The sequence below is a fragment of the Camarhynchus parvulus genome, chromosome 2, assembly GCF_901933205.1.
Source record: "Camarhynchus parvulus chromosome 2, STF_HiC, whole genome shotgun sequence".
NCBI lineage: Eukaryota > Metazoa > Chordata > Aves > Passeriformes > Thraupidae > Camarhynchus > Camarhynchus parvulus.
Genome location: NC_044572.1, coordinates 142,876,124 through 142,889,783, shown reverse-complemented (window position 1 = coordinate 142,889,783; position 13,660 = coordinate 142,876,124). Strand labels below are relative to the sequence as shown.

At 44.0% G+C, this 13,660-nt stretch overlaps 1 pseudogene; it reads left to right on the top strand.

Moving 5' to 3' along the window:
• Positions 1-9,031, top strand: part of LOC115912893 — a 112,762-nt pseudogene extending 103,731 nt beyond the window's left edge.
• Positions 9,032-13,660: the final 4,629 nt, after the last annotated feature.

Here is a 13,660-nt window from a genome sequence, read left to right as displayed (position 1 = left end):
CACACAAATCACTGTAAAGAGGCTGTGCTATAAAATATTGCTATATTACACCTCTATATTACACTGTTATGCCAAGCTTCTTGTACTCTTTTTTCCTCAAAGGACAGAATCCTGAATTTCAATGAATCTTGATTAAGCTGAGTGTGAGCATGTTCTGGTTTATAAGGCAGATTTCTTTACTGAAAACAAAGTGGAATATTTCACTCAAGTCTTTAATCTCAGCATCCATTTGGTGGCTGGAGCAGACTTTCAAAGACCCATGTGAGATGCATGAAGAAGAATAGCACCTGCACTGAGTACCTTTGCAATAAACTGTGAGCAGTTTTCTGGACAGGGAAAAATTTCTTTTATTGTAAATCTTTAATTAACTTACATACTTTATCACCCATGTGCCATTTTATGTGCCATTTTATCACAACAGGCATTTCCCCTCCTCTTTATTTTGTTTCCCAAACTTTTAATTTTTCTGCTTAAAACTTCTTTTTTGTGTGTGTGTGTGTGTGTGTGTGTGCGTGTGCCCATATGTTTTCTTCATCATTTCTCTATTCTTCCCACACTGTATTTTCTCCTGAAATCTACTTTCTATTATGCCAGTTTCCTTTGCTGTTAAACATTTTTAGATTTTTTTCATTGTTGCAGAGTCCTTTGCTAGTTGCTGATTCTCTGCTAGAAAAGACATTTGAGAATTCTTTTCTTTTCAACACTTTGTAGAAAAGCCAAAAAAGCACGGGGACTGATGAGGAAGAAAGGTCAGTTGTTAATAGGAAAGGTTGCATCACAAATTCTCTTCTACTCGGCAGCACCGTGCCAATCGCTGCAAAGGACACGCCAGCGTGTCAGCCCTGCTTCTCTTCTGAAGAATGTTCCTCCTGCTATCAAATCTCCCTATGCAAATAAGACTTTTTGGATGGTGCAAAAAAACTTCAAATAGACACAGAGGCTAATAAACATTTTAAAAGACATGATAAAAAAAGTGTTGGGAAAATAGCTGGAGGAGATTCCATCTGGAACGCTGATCCAGCTCTGGTGTCCCCAGCAGAAAAAGGACATGGACCTGCCAGAGTGAGTGCAGAGGAAGCCCATGAAGATGATCAGAGGGCTGCAGCACCTCTCCTGTGAAGACAGGCTGAGGGAATTGGGGTTCTTCAGCCTGAAGAAGAGAAGGCTCAGAGGAAGGAGCGCTTACAGCAGCTTTCCAGCTCTTGAACAGGGCACATGAAAAAGATGGGGACAAGCTTTTCTGCAGGGACTGTTGCAGTATAACAAGGGATTATGATTTTAAAGAGAAGGAGTGTCAATTTGGATTAGTTACAAGGAAGAAACTTTTTTACAAAAAAACCCCTGGCACAGGTTGCCCAGAGAGGTGGTAGATACCCCATCCCTGGGAACATTCAAGGTCAGGTTGGACAGAGTTTTGAGCATCTTGATTAAGTTGAAGATGTTCCTGTTCATTACAGGAGGGTTGGAGTTCATAACCTTTAAAGTTTCCTTCAAACCCAAACTATTTTATGATTCTACCAGAATTAAAGTTTAGATGTGCTTTGCTGTAGAATGCAGACGCTCAAGAGAATGTTTAAGGTCTGGTATAATTTCTGGTGGCTACAGCAAGAGCTGAGGAGATAAAATCTGGACTGCTTTTTTATTTGATTGTTTTTCTTTTTTCTTCACCAAGTCTCATGTGGTCTTGGGCTAGTTGGATTGCTTGCTGTACTTTGGATTCCCCTTCCTATTGCTGTTTTTCAATAAATTGCATAAATCTGTGACATTTCCAAAGCAAAATGAAAAAACAGGAAACCACCTAAAATTCGGTATGTATTCTCAAAGCTGTATTAGTTACTTCCTGCACTCACTTTCAGTTCAGGTTTGGAAGGACTTTAGAACAATTAAAACCAAACTCAGTTGAATTTAAATATTATTCTGCAGACTTCCAATCAAAACTGCATCCCTCTTTAATCCAAGTTTAGCTGAATTTTCATCACATAACAAGCTGGGAAAAAAATCTCAGAATTCAACACAGAAAGTTTTAGTGTTTACAATATTCCCAGAAGTGAGAATGAGAAGGGGTGAGTTAGGGGGATGTTGTCCCAATTCACCTTCCATTCCTATGGTCCAATGTGCTTGGAGACATGATTTACAAGCAGCTGAATTTCTCTGCAGCTCTGTTACAGTTTCATCTTCAAAGTTATCTCTGTTTTATTCTTTGACTACGAGATCTTGTCATTATTGATATATCAGCAACCTCCACATAAATTTTGTAACACTGAGTGTTCTTTAGGAATACACAGTGATGGATTGGTTCTGGATGAAAAGAGGGAAGACAGGGAGAAAGAGAGGAAGGGAGGGAAACAGGGAAGGGAGGAAAGAAGGAAAGAAGGAAGCAGGTATGCAGGTGGGAAGCTATTTAACTAAAGAGTACCAGCAGTAAGAAACAGCTTCTCATGCTTAGTTCTGCAAAACACCTGAAGTTTATATGTAAATTTGCTTCCATTCCAGCAGCACTAGGTACAGGCTCAGGTGGCTTATGTGTGTGCCTCTTTGCAGGATGGCAGAGTAAGGGGATAACTGCTGTATTATCCAGGAGTTATCCTCTCTGTTTTACAGTCCTTCCAACACATTATATCAAAGCAAGGCTGTGAATTCCAGTCTGAAATAACATTACAGTAGTGATCACTTCCACATCTGGAGCATTTCTGGAGTTCCACAGGTGCTTGCACCTAAATTTGAGTACACACTGACTAGATCTGACGTTTACAAGAGAGCACCAGTGAGAGCTGGGAGCAGGGATGGCTGCTCATGTGTGGGGCACATGGAGAGAAGGTGCTGCTTTGGCTGGGTGAACAGTTGGCTGATTCATGTTTGCTATATTTGGCTTTAGATGTCTCCTCCATTTCTTAGTTTACATGTTGGAAATCTTCCATGGAAAAAGCATTCTGTGGAGGCATTTGCAGCTATAGGAAAACACTGGGAAAAGTAAATATCTTTCATTGTTGTAGAATTGATCCAGTTGGAAAGGACTTTAAATACCATCTAATTCCACCCCACCTACCATGGGATGGGACACCTTCCACTACACCAGTTTGCTCAAAATCCCGTCCAACCTGGCTTTGAGCACATCCAGGGATGGATCATCCACAACTTCATACACAACAACACAGGCAAATGTGCCTGTGCCTAGCCACCTTAACAGTAAAGAATTTCTTCCTCACATCTAACCTAAAACTGTCCTCCCTCAAAGCCATTTCCCCTTGTCCTATTATCACAGAATAACAGAATCATAGAATCATTCACTATCCTGAGTTGGAAGAGATCCACAAGGATCACTGAGTCCAACTCCTGGCCCTGCATAGGACACCCCAACAATCACACCATGTGTCTGAAAGTCCAAATGCTTGTTGAACTCCCTCAGGATTGTTGCTGTGACCATTTCTCTGGGGAGCCTGCTCCAGGGCCCAACAATCTTCTGGGTGAAGAACATTTTCCTAATATCCACCCTGGACTTCCTCTGTCACAACTTCAGGACACCCCCTTTGGTCTTGTCACTGGTCACCACAGAGAGGAGATCAGTGTCTGCCCCTCTTCTTCCCCTCACAAGGAAGCTGTAACTTCACTGAGGTCTCCCCTCAGTCTCCTCTTCTCCAGGATGAACAGACCAAGTGGTGTTAGCTGCTCTTTATAGGGCTTCTCCTCTAGACCCTTCACCACTTTCATAGCCCCCCTTTGGATACTCTCAATCAGTTTTATTTCTTTCTTGTATTGTGGCTTCCACAATTGCACACAGGACTCAAGGTAAAGTACCTTGGGGTGAGCATGTAGTGAGCACTCATTACATGTCCTTGGAAAAAGTCCCTCTCCAGACTTCTGGACAAGGATGTTGTGTGGGACAGTGTTAAATGCGATGAGGGAAGAGCAAGAGATGTCATCGAGGTAAATGACATCACTTGTTCTCCACTCATCCACCAATGCTGTAACCTCTTCGTGGAAGGCCACCAAGCCTGTCAGACATGATTTGCACTTAGTGAAGGGCAAATTTGCTAATTTGTTGATTTTATTAAAACAGTCATGTCAAATAGTAAGTGAAATATTATCTTTATGGAATTACAACATTGTTATTGAGCTTTTTATTGAAGGGTTGGAAACAAAAACTGGAATTATCTTGTATTTCTTAGATGTACAGGGGTTTATTATTCTGTTATTTTCTTTTTTTATTTATATTGGAATAATATCAACACTATTTCTCTTTAAAAATGAATTTTAAAACAAGAAAGATAATTTCGCAAAGGCTAAATAAATGGACAAGGCAAAAACCCCAATCTATTTATGATTGCAAGGTTTGGTTTTTTTGTTATTTCTTTGTGAGATTTTTTATTTTTTGGTTTGCATTTTTTTTTTGAAATAAAAATTCTCCCTACAACATGTCACTGATTCCATAATTTATCAAAAATTCTGGCAGAACTGGACTACTAGTAAAAGTAGAATATCTTTTCCTGTATAACAATTTAATTTTTTTCAATTAAGTCTAGAGTATAAAGATTTCCCTTATGTACTTTTAAAAAATCCCATGAAAATTAAACTTAGTGAAAATAAAATGTGGGAAAAACCAACATACTTTCAACATATTTTTTAGGTTTTTTTCACCAGTAGCATTAGTATTTTCTTAGCACTAATCCAAGTCTCCAGGCAAAAAATGGAAGGTCTTCACCCCCTCTAAAAGCAGCCCTAGGAGAGACATTGGTGTCTGTGACAGATCCTGATTTGGGTTGCTTTATGGGCATAAAAGGGTACTGCAACTCTCTTTTAAAGATGCAGCAAATTTCACTTTTGAGTCTGGTTGGCTGTGGCCAGGGTTGTGTGCAGAAGCACACCTTCCTGACATTGGCTGTCCTTTCTGTGATCCTACTCACCACACCACAGGGCACCTTGCACTGCAGCAGGTAAAAAGGGTAATTCTTATTGGGTAAGACACAGAGGAGGCTCCCTCTTGACTTCTACAAATAAAACTTTTACACTAGACTTCCAGAGGGCAGACTTTGGCCTATTTAGGTGACTTATTTAGAGTATTCCTTGGGAAGCAGCCCTTAAAAACTAAGAGGTCCAGGAAAGGTGGGTGTGCTTCAAAACAGATCTTGAGGGCACAGGAACAGCTGTCCCTGTGTGCTCAAAGATGAGTAGACGAGGCAAATGTTCAGCCTAGATGGGCAATGAGGTTTTGACGGAACTTAGAGATAAAAAGAGGATGTAACATCTTTGGGAGGAGGGTCAGGTCTCTCAGGAAGTATTTAAGGGGGTTGCTAGGGCACGTAGGAAAATTTTAGAGAGGCCAAAGCTCAGTTTGAACCTAATTTGGCAACTTTTGTAAAGTATAATAAAAAATGTTTTCACAAATATATTAACAGTAGAAGGAAGGGTGAGACCAACCTTTGTTCTCTACTGGATGCTGGAGGAAACTTAATAACTGCAGATGAGGAGAAGGTGGACATGCTTAATGCCTTCTTTGCCTCAGTCTTTAGTGGGAAGATGGCTCGTCCTCAGGACAGCTGTCCTCCTGGATTAGTAGATGGTGCCAGGGAGCAGAATTGTCCCTCTGTTATCCAGGAGGAGGCAGTCCAAAAACTGCTGAGCTGTTTGGATATTCATAAATCTATGAGCCCAGATGGGATCCATCCCAGGGTGATGAGGCAGATGAGCTTGGGAAGCTGCTTTCCATCATTTGCCGGCAGTCCTGGGCCACTGGTGAAGTTACAGATAACTGGAAGCTGGCCATTCACAAAAAGGGTAGGAAGGAGGATCCTGTTAATTATAGGCCAGTCAGCCTGACCTCAGTACCTGCCAAGGTAATGGAACAGTTTATCCTGAGTGTTTTCATGCAGCATCTACAGGATGGCCAGGGTATCAGACTCAGCCAGCAGGGGTTTAGGAGGGGTAGGTCATGTTTGACCAACCTGGTCTCCTTTCATGACCAGGTGACCGCCTGGTGGATGCAGGAAAGGCTGTGGATGTTGTGTACTTGTACTTCAGGAAGCCCTTTGACACTGTGTCCCACAGCACACTCCTGGAAAAGCTGGCAGCCCGTGGCTTGGACGGGAGCACTCTTTGCTGGGTTAGGAACTGGCTGGATGGCCGGGCCCAGAGCGTGGTGGTGAATAATGCTGCGTCCAGCTGGGGGCCAGTCACCAGTGGTGCCCCTCGGAGGTCTGTGCTGGGGCCAGCTCTGTTCAATGTCTTTATTGATGACATGGATGAGGGTGTTGAATCTTTCATTAGCAAATTTGCAGACAACACTAAGCTGGGAGTGCGTGTTGATCTGTTGGAAGATAGGAGAGCTATGCAGAAAGACCTGGAATGGCTGGATGGATGGGCAGAGTCCAGTAAGATGAAGTTTAATAAGTCCAAGTGCTGAGTCCTGCATTTTTGGCCACAATAACCCCCTGCAATGTTATAGGCTGGGGACGGTGTGGCTGGACAGTGCCCAAGCAGAAAGGGCTGAACATGAGCCAGCAGTGTGCCCAGGTGGCCAAGAAGGCCAATGGCATCCTGGCCAGTATCAGGAACAGTGTGGCCAGCAGGAGCAGGGAGGTCATTCTTCCCCTGTACTCGGCACTGGTGAGGTCACATCTTGAGTGCTGTGTCCAGTGCTGGGCCTTCAATTTAGGAAGGATGTTGAGATGCTTGAGCATGTCCAAAGGAGGCAACGAGGCTGGTAAGGGGCTTGGAACACAAATCCTGTGAGGAAGGACTGAGAGAGCTGGGGGTGTTTAGCCTGGAGAAAAGGAGACTCAGGGGTGACCTTATCACTCTCTACAGCTCCCTGGAAGGTGGCTGTAGTCAGGTGGGGGTTGGTCTCCTTCACCAGGCAGCAACTGACGGAACCAGAGGACACAGCTGCAAGTTGTGCCAAGGGAAGTTTAGGTTGGATACTAGGAAAAAGTCTTTCACAGAAAGAGTGATAAAGTACTGGAGTTGTCTGCCCAGGGAGGTGGTGGAGTCACCATCCCTGGATGTGTTTAAAAAAAGCCTGGATGTGGCACTTGGTGCCATGGTTAATTGAGGTGTTAGGGCATGGGTTAGACTTGATGGTCTTGAAGGTCTCTTCCAACCTTGTGATTCTGTGATTCTGTGAAATACCTTTTATCTCTCTATGTATTAAGGAATAGAAATATTGCTGGTCTCTCTGCTCCTTTGAAACACCATTCAGCGAGCTACACTAAACATCTGCATAGTACAGGCCATGGAGCTTCACCCAGAGGCTCCTGCATTGAGCCTTGTGTTTCTGTATGAGCAAAACAGGGGCAGTCAAACATATCCACATTTCCCCACTGCTTCCAGAATACTCACTGGCTTTTGTGGGCCACAAAGGAGCCCATTGTGCTGTGCTCACCCCTCCATGGATGGAAATTCCATGTCCTTGTGGCCTGGGAATCCCTGTTCAGAATGGCTGAGCTATCACTTACCTTTTAAAACATGCTATCTTTGCTACCTTATTTAAAAACACAAAGCAAAACAAGATTATTCTTGTTTTAGTTACCTACACATCAAGGCCAAATCACTCATGGTATTTGGTTAAGAGTCTTGAGGATGGAGGCAGTGTTCAATGGCTGCTGTGATCCAAGCAAAGTCCAAATATAGCAATAACCTGTTGTGTGTGGGGATATGAAATCATATGGGAAGGGAAGAGAATGTGACGAGAGAGATGAGTCTGAAAGTAATAACAAGCCTTTGGGTAATGTTTAATTATATTTATACTATGCATAATTTATAATAGCTTTTCTAATAAACTGAAGATATTCAGAGAACTATCGTTACTCCCTCATGGAAAGCATAAAATTATAATCATGCTCATATTTCATTAATAGAAATAGCTTACAACAAAATTCCTCCTGTGTTGGAGTTTTTTTGGACATTCAGGGAGATTGTCATTCAAGACTAAAAAGCTAATAATATACAACAAAAAATTATTATGTACATGTCACTGAAAATATGTAAAATTTACAGATTCCACAGCTTCTCTATTTCATTATTCCTGTTCAGAAAAAAAAGGAATTTTAAAGTATATTAAGAACTAACTAAATTAATGATTCATTTGCTATATGTAGATAAAACTGTATGAAATAGAACTAATGTTTTTCTAAAATAAAAATACCTCACTGTTTGCATTACCTGACAAATTACATTAACCACTTGCATTTGGAAATTCTCTACATACTGTCTGCAAAAATAATAAGAAATCTAGGACTGAAAATGAGCAACTTTCCAGACACATGGTGGGTTTGTAATAATAAGATTCCATGCATGACTAGCTTTTGTCTTCTGTTTTACATATGACATAATCAACCAATATTTTCCAGTTATGATAATGAAGCCCACCTTTGGAGATAAATTATATGAGACTGAAAAATCAAACTGAAAGGGAGGAGCAGATGAGTCAGGAAATTTGTAATGGTGATGTGAACCAACCTCCTTCATAAACCAGACAAAATTACTACATAAGGCAAATACACAGGTGTCACAGACATTTCTTTTATGAAAAATCCTCTCTTAGGATTTTCCTGCTGAAGCTGAGAAGTTCAGCAACCAGACATAAACAATAGGTTATCTGCTGCTATGGAATGTAACAGGTCTGCCTGGATTGGCCCAGTTTGAGTGTTTGGAGGTAATAGCCAATCCAGAACTGAGCTCTCTCGGACACAGTCCGAGAGAGCAAGGTTTGTTGATCATTCTTTACTTTCTATTCTTAGGTAGTTAGCAGCTTCTGGAAACTCTCCTTTTCTTTTCTTTTTAGTATAGTATAATATATATATATATATCATAACATAATAAATCAAGCCTTCTGATCATGGAGCCCATCTCGTCTCTTCCTTCACCCCGAAAACCTTGTGTCCAACCGACGACAATTGGTGACCCCTCGTGTTTCTGAGGACATTTATCACTTGGTGAGACTCCAGAGGAGCATTGCTGCATTTGGGTAAACCCCGAATATGTGGCATTGATGGTCATCTCACAGGTGACCATAGAAGTGGATTTAGCCAGGAGCTGAAGAACCGAAGATCCAGATTTGGACAGAGTTCACAGCAAGGCTGACCACAAAAAGGACCTTTTGAAGCCTCCAGGAAGATGCCCAAAGAGCCCTTCAGCCTCGAGCAGGAGCTGGCCAGAGAGTGCTGGACTCTCTCAGAAGGTACTATTAGGTTTTCCCTTCCTGAAGATGCCGCCATGCAATGGTGGTGGCTGGAAAAGTGGACGAATTTTCCCACTGAAACAGAGGTCCATCTCTCTCCGTCAGAGGAGAGGCGTATTTCCCTCTGGCAAAAATGGGGTGAGGAGGATGGAATTCTCCTGTTGACAAAAGATTTATATGACTTTTTTCGATGGGCAAAGTTCTTTGGATTTTTTACTAATATTCTATATGCATTGGATTCGTATGTATGGGAATGCATGGAATTTGTCTGCCAAGCTGTTTGGGGTCGGACTTCCCGTGTTCCTCGCGTTTATCCCGTCTTCATGGCATTGTTCCCGGTTTTGAAACGAAAAGCAGCTGCCTTTCCCTGGATCGCGGAAGCGAGGGGGCAGGCGCCGTTCCCCCCGACTCACGGGGGACGACCCTTCGGAGGGGGACAAACGGCTGCTTCCCAGCCCCCCCGTCCCAGCGGGGGGGGCGAAGTTTCGCCCGGAGCTGCAGGTTTTTTTCCTCCGTCTTCGGGGCATGCGCAGATGGGGCCACCTTCTCCCTCCCCCCGCCGCTCTCAGAGGGGGCAGCCAGCGCTGCCGGCCCCGCTCCAGCCGGTACCGTACACTCCGCCCCAGCCGGCGCCGCGGGGGCAGGTGCCACCCCGTGCGGCCCCAGCGGTGGCGGCACCGGCAGCAGTGCCGGCCATGGCTCTGCCCGCGGCGGCCCCGCCTCCCGTGGCCCCGGCGTTGCTTGGTGATGACGGAGACGCGGCGGCTGCTTCCGTCCCAGCGGGGCACGAGCTCCCGCCGCCCCCAGAGCCTCCAGCGGCCCCGCTTTTGCCCTCAGCGCCGAGGTCGGAGGTTGCACCTGAGAAGAGCGACTCACCGCCCCCGTCGCCCCCTCCGGCCCCTCCCGGGCCGGCCCCACCACCTTCTGCAGCTGAACCAGACCCTCCAACAGCCCCGCCGCCTCCCGCCGACCCGGTTCCAGTCCAGGATGATGCCGAGTGCGGCGATGGGCCTGCGGGACCGCCTTCAGAGCTGCCCGCCCCAGAGGTTCTGGCACCTTCGGAGGCTCCGTCCCCTGCACCCAGCGTGGCTCCCACCCCGAGTTTTTCGGGTTGTCCCAGGGCTGTCCCTGCGGGAGGAGCTGGGACAAGGGAAGAGGGCTTCAGCCTCCCCTTCCGTGGAGCAGGTGTTGCTCGTCAGCTGAATGCTGGTGTAGCCAAGATCCCTGCTTTCAAAATTAGCGTTTTTGGGGGGTTTGGGGTCCTTCCTTGGAAATTGTCATCTCTGCCGCCCCTCGTGCGCCCCAGTGGCGAGGGGGCGGTGGGTCCCAAGGGGTCTGCCTTTGGTCTGCAGCCCAAAGGGGGTGTTTGGTCGGTTTTTCCCCTTGGGGGGCGCAGATCTCTCTGCCACCCCTCGCTCTCTCCAGTGGCGAGCTGGGGGTGGATCTCGAAAGTTCTGCCTCCGGTCCCCAGTCCAGAGAGGATGGGGGTGATGCGAGGGGGCAAATGAGAACAACACCCTCTGCATCTGCATGGCAGAAGCAGGAGGGACAACGGAAAGCCATCATGGCTCGTTTGCTTTGGGGAACAAATGTTCCCAAACACGAGATGGAATTTCTCGGGGGTGCTTCTATTCCCTCACTGCTGGCATGTGTCAGTGGTTTTAGGGAATGGAGGCCTTTGGTCACCCCTTCTGCCAAACTGGCAGCAGGGTGCTGGCCTGTGTTAATGCAGAGCTTGCCTGAGGGGCCTGGCCCCCCAGGGTCTCTCTCAGGCCCCTCTGCTGCTTGCTGTTTTTAAAAAAAAAAAAAAAAAAAAAATTAATAAAAAAGGGTTGAAATACCTGCAGCAGCAGCTCAAAAAGCATTGAAGGGCCAAAACCTAGCTTCAGCCCAAGTTGTTCAATAAGGGGCTGTGTCAAAGACATTTTAGAAACTTTTTAAAAAATTGTTTGGAACTGTTTGATAACTATTGATGGATTCTCTGCAGCAAGTCTGTTTCAGGACCAAAAGAGACTTTCAGATATGGCAAAGAAGAACATCTTCAGTCCATGGACTTTTTCCTGAAACTCAGCTGTTGGGACTTGGACTTTGTTTTGCATTGTTTTTGCATTTTCTTATATTGTAAGATTGTTTTAGTGATATCATAGAATTTTATGTTTTATAGGTGAAGAAATTCCCTGTTCATCCCACAGAAGCAAACTGACTGAGTTTGATTGGCAACAGATAACCTGTCAGGTGTTTGTTCTTTCCTCTGCATGACTCAGCAGAGAAAATTACAAACACTTTTCTTTTTAATTTAATTAAATAAAAAAGAGTCAGATGTCACAGACATTTCTTTTATGAAAAATCCTCTCTTAGGATTTTCCTGCTGAAGCTGAGAAGTTCAGCAACCAGACATAAACAATAGGTTATCTGCTGCTGTGGAATGTAACAGGTCTGCCTGGATTGGCCCAGTTTGAGTGTTTGGAGGTAATAGCCAATCCAGAACTGAGCTCTCTCGGACACAGTCCGAGAGAGCAAGGTTTGTTGATCATTCTTTACTTTCTATTCTTAGGTAGTTAGCAGCTTCTGGAAACTCTCCTTTTCTTTTTCTTTTTAGTATAGTATAATATATATATATATATCATAACATAATAAATCAAGCCTTCTGATCATGGAGCCCATCTCGTCTCTTCCTTCACCCCGAAAACCTTGTGTCCAACCGACGACACACAGGCTCACCAGGAAGTGAGCCTGGACAAGTGCTCCCTCTCTGTCTGAGTGGGAGAGGATTGCTCCACTACCTCACACTCAGCCTTCTCTGCAGTAGTCCATGCCATCCTTCTAAGGGCACCAGCAGGTACACAGCCACTCCAAAGCCTTCATTCACCTTGTGTGACACTGGTTCACAACTGATTGACTACCTGTAAGTAATAACAGATAAGTTTGCAGGCAGCCTGCAGCGTGGTTCCAAGAAACCTGAACTGTCCATTTGTTTCAGCTGTCCGGGAACATGTGTCAACACTGAGGATGATTTCATTTCCTGAGGAGAAAAGTGGATTTCCAATTTGCACAAATTACTGTAAGCAAACATGTCATTCTGAATGACCATTAGGAGACTCTGTCACTCTGTCACCACATATTTTCCCACTTCAAAAAAGATGGGGAAAAGACCATTAACTTTTTCAAGTACAAGAAAGGAGAAATGCAGTTTTAAGAATTCACTGGATTGAAACAGCAACATTGTCATATTTACACTGTGCGAGATACAGCTGTGTATTGCCTTAGTGACCCATGGGGTCAGAACTTATTTTTTTAATTTGTCACTAGAAATAACACTTTCTAGTTTCCACCAAACCTGTCTGTGGCCAGAAATGGACAGACAGACTTGGTCAGTGAAATGCACAGACTGCATCCAAGTGCCCTTGGTGTGTATCATGTCCACATCACAAACTGTTGAGGCAGCAGGTAGATAGTCTTTTTAAAATGTGGGTCACAGAAAGGGATGTGGAATATACAGACTTGCTAGTGGCATCCTCATTCTTCCGCGTTTTTGTCTTCATCTGAGGCACCATGTTGAAAATAATTCAAGAAGTGCCAGTATGAAAAGACTTTGAGAGGTGACTTCTATTAATCTATTTATCTCTTATTTTCCTTTCTCATCTTTATAGAAGGATAATGTTTACTAAATAATTTCAGTTCACAGTCCAGTAGTCAAAAGATACAGCTTAAAACACCAAAGAAGGTAAATTTTTACTGAGGCCTCAGAGAGTGAACTGTAGTGGCTGGAACTTAGGCATTCCCTCAACTGCTCTGATTTTGGAGTTGGATGGTTTCCTTCCTCAGAAGGGCAGGCTCTGGGGCTGAAGGGAGTTCCTTATGAAGATCCCCTTCTTAGACAGCACAAGTCAGAGTCCTGAGCCTCTAAAATAACTGCTAACACATCTTAGTTGCTTTCCACTCAAGGACACAGGAGAAATCACAAAAGAAGCAACATGGACCCAAAACTTTATAAGGAAGATTAAGAAAAACCTGTTAAATGAGTTAAAATATTCCATAGTTAAAAATAAAGCAGCTGACAAAGTCAATTATGCAAAAAAATCCCATTCTACAAATCAAGTTTGGCGTGGAATTAGGAGGCACAAACAAAAGGGGAAAGGAGGAACAGAAGGGAGACCAGAAGTTATCTGACATGATTAAATGGTAACTTCCAAATAGCAAAATGAGTCAAACAAAAATCCTTTATTATATGACCCTAATGAAGCCAATAAACAGAAAGATAAGTAAACAGCTGTTAAGTAACGAGAAAATTAGGATGGCCAAGATGGATTTCAAAGAATAAATAGCTAATGGTGTGAAAACAAATGAAAATCAGAGTGTCTGAAAGAGATCAATAATTGCACTGAATCATTAAGGGCTGAAGTGTTCTATGGAGGAGTATAAGCCTAAGAATGAAAGGCTTAGCAGATTTTTTGTAGAAATTTAAAGGAGACTTCTGGGTGAATATTT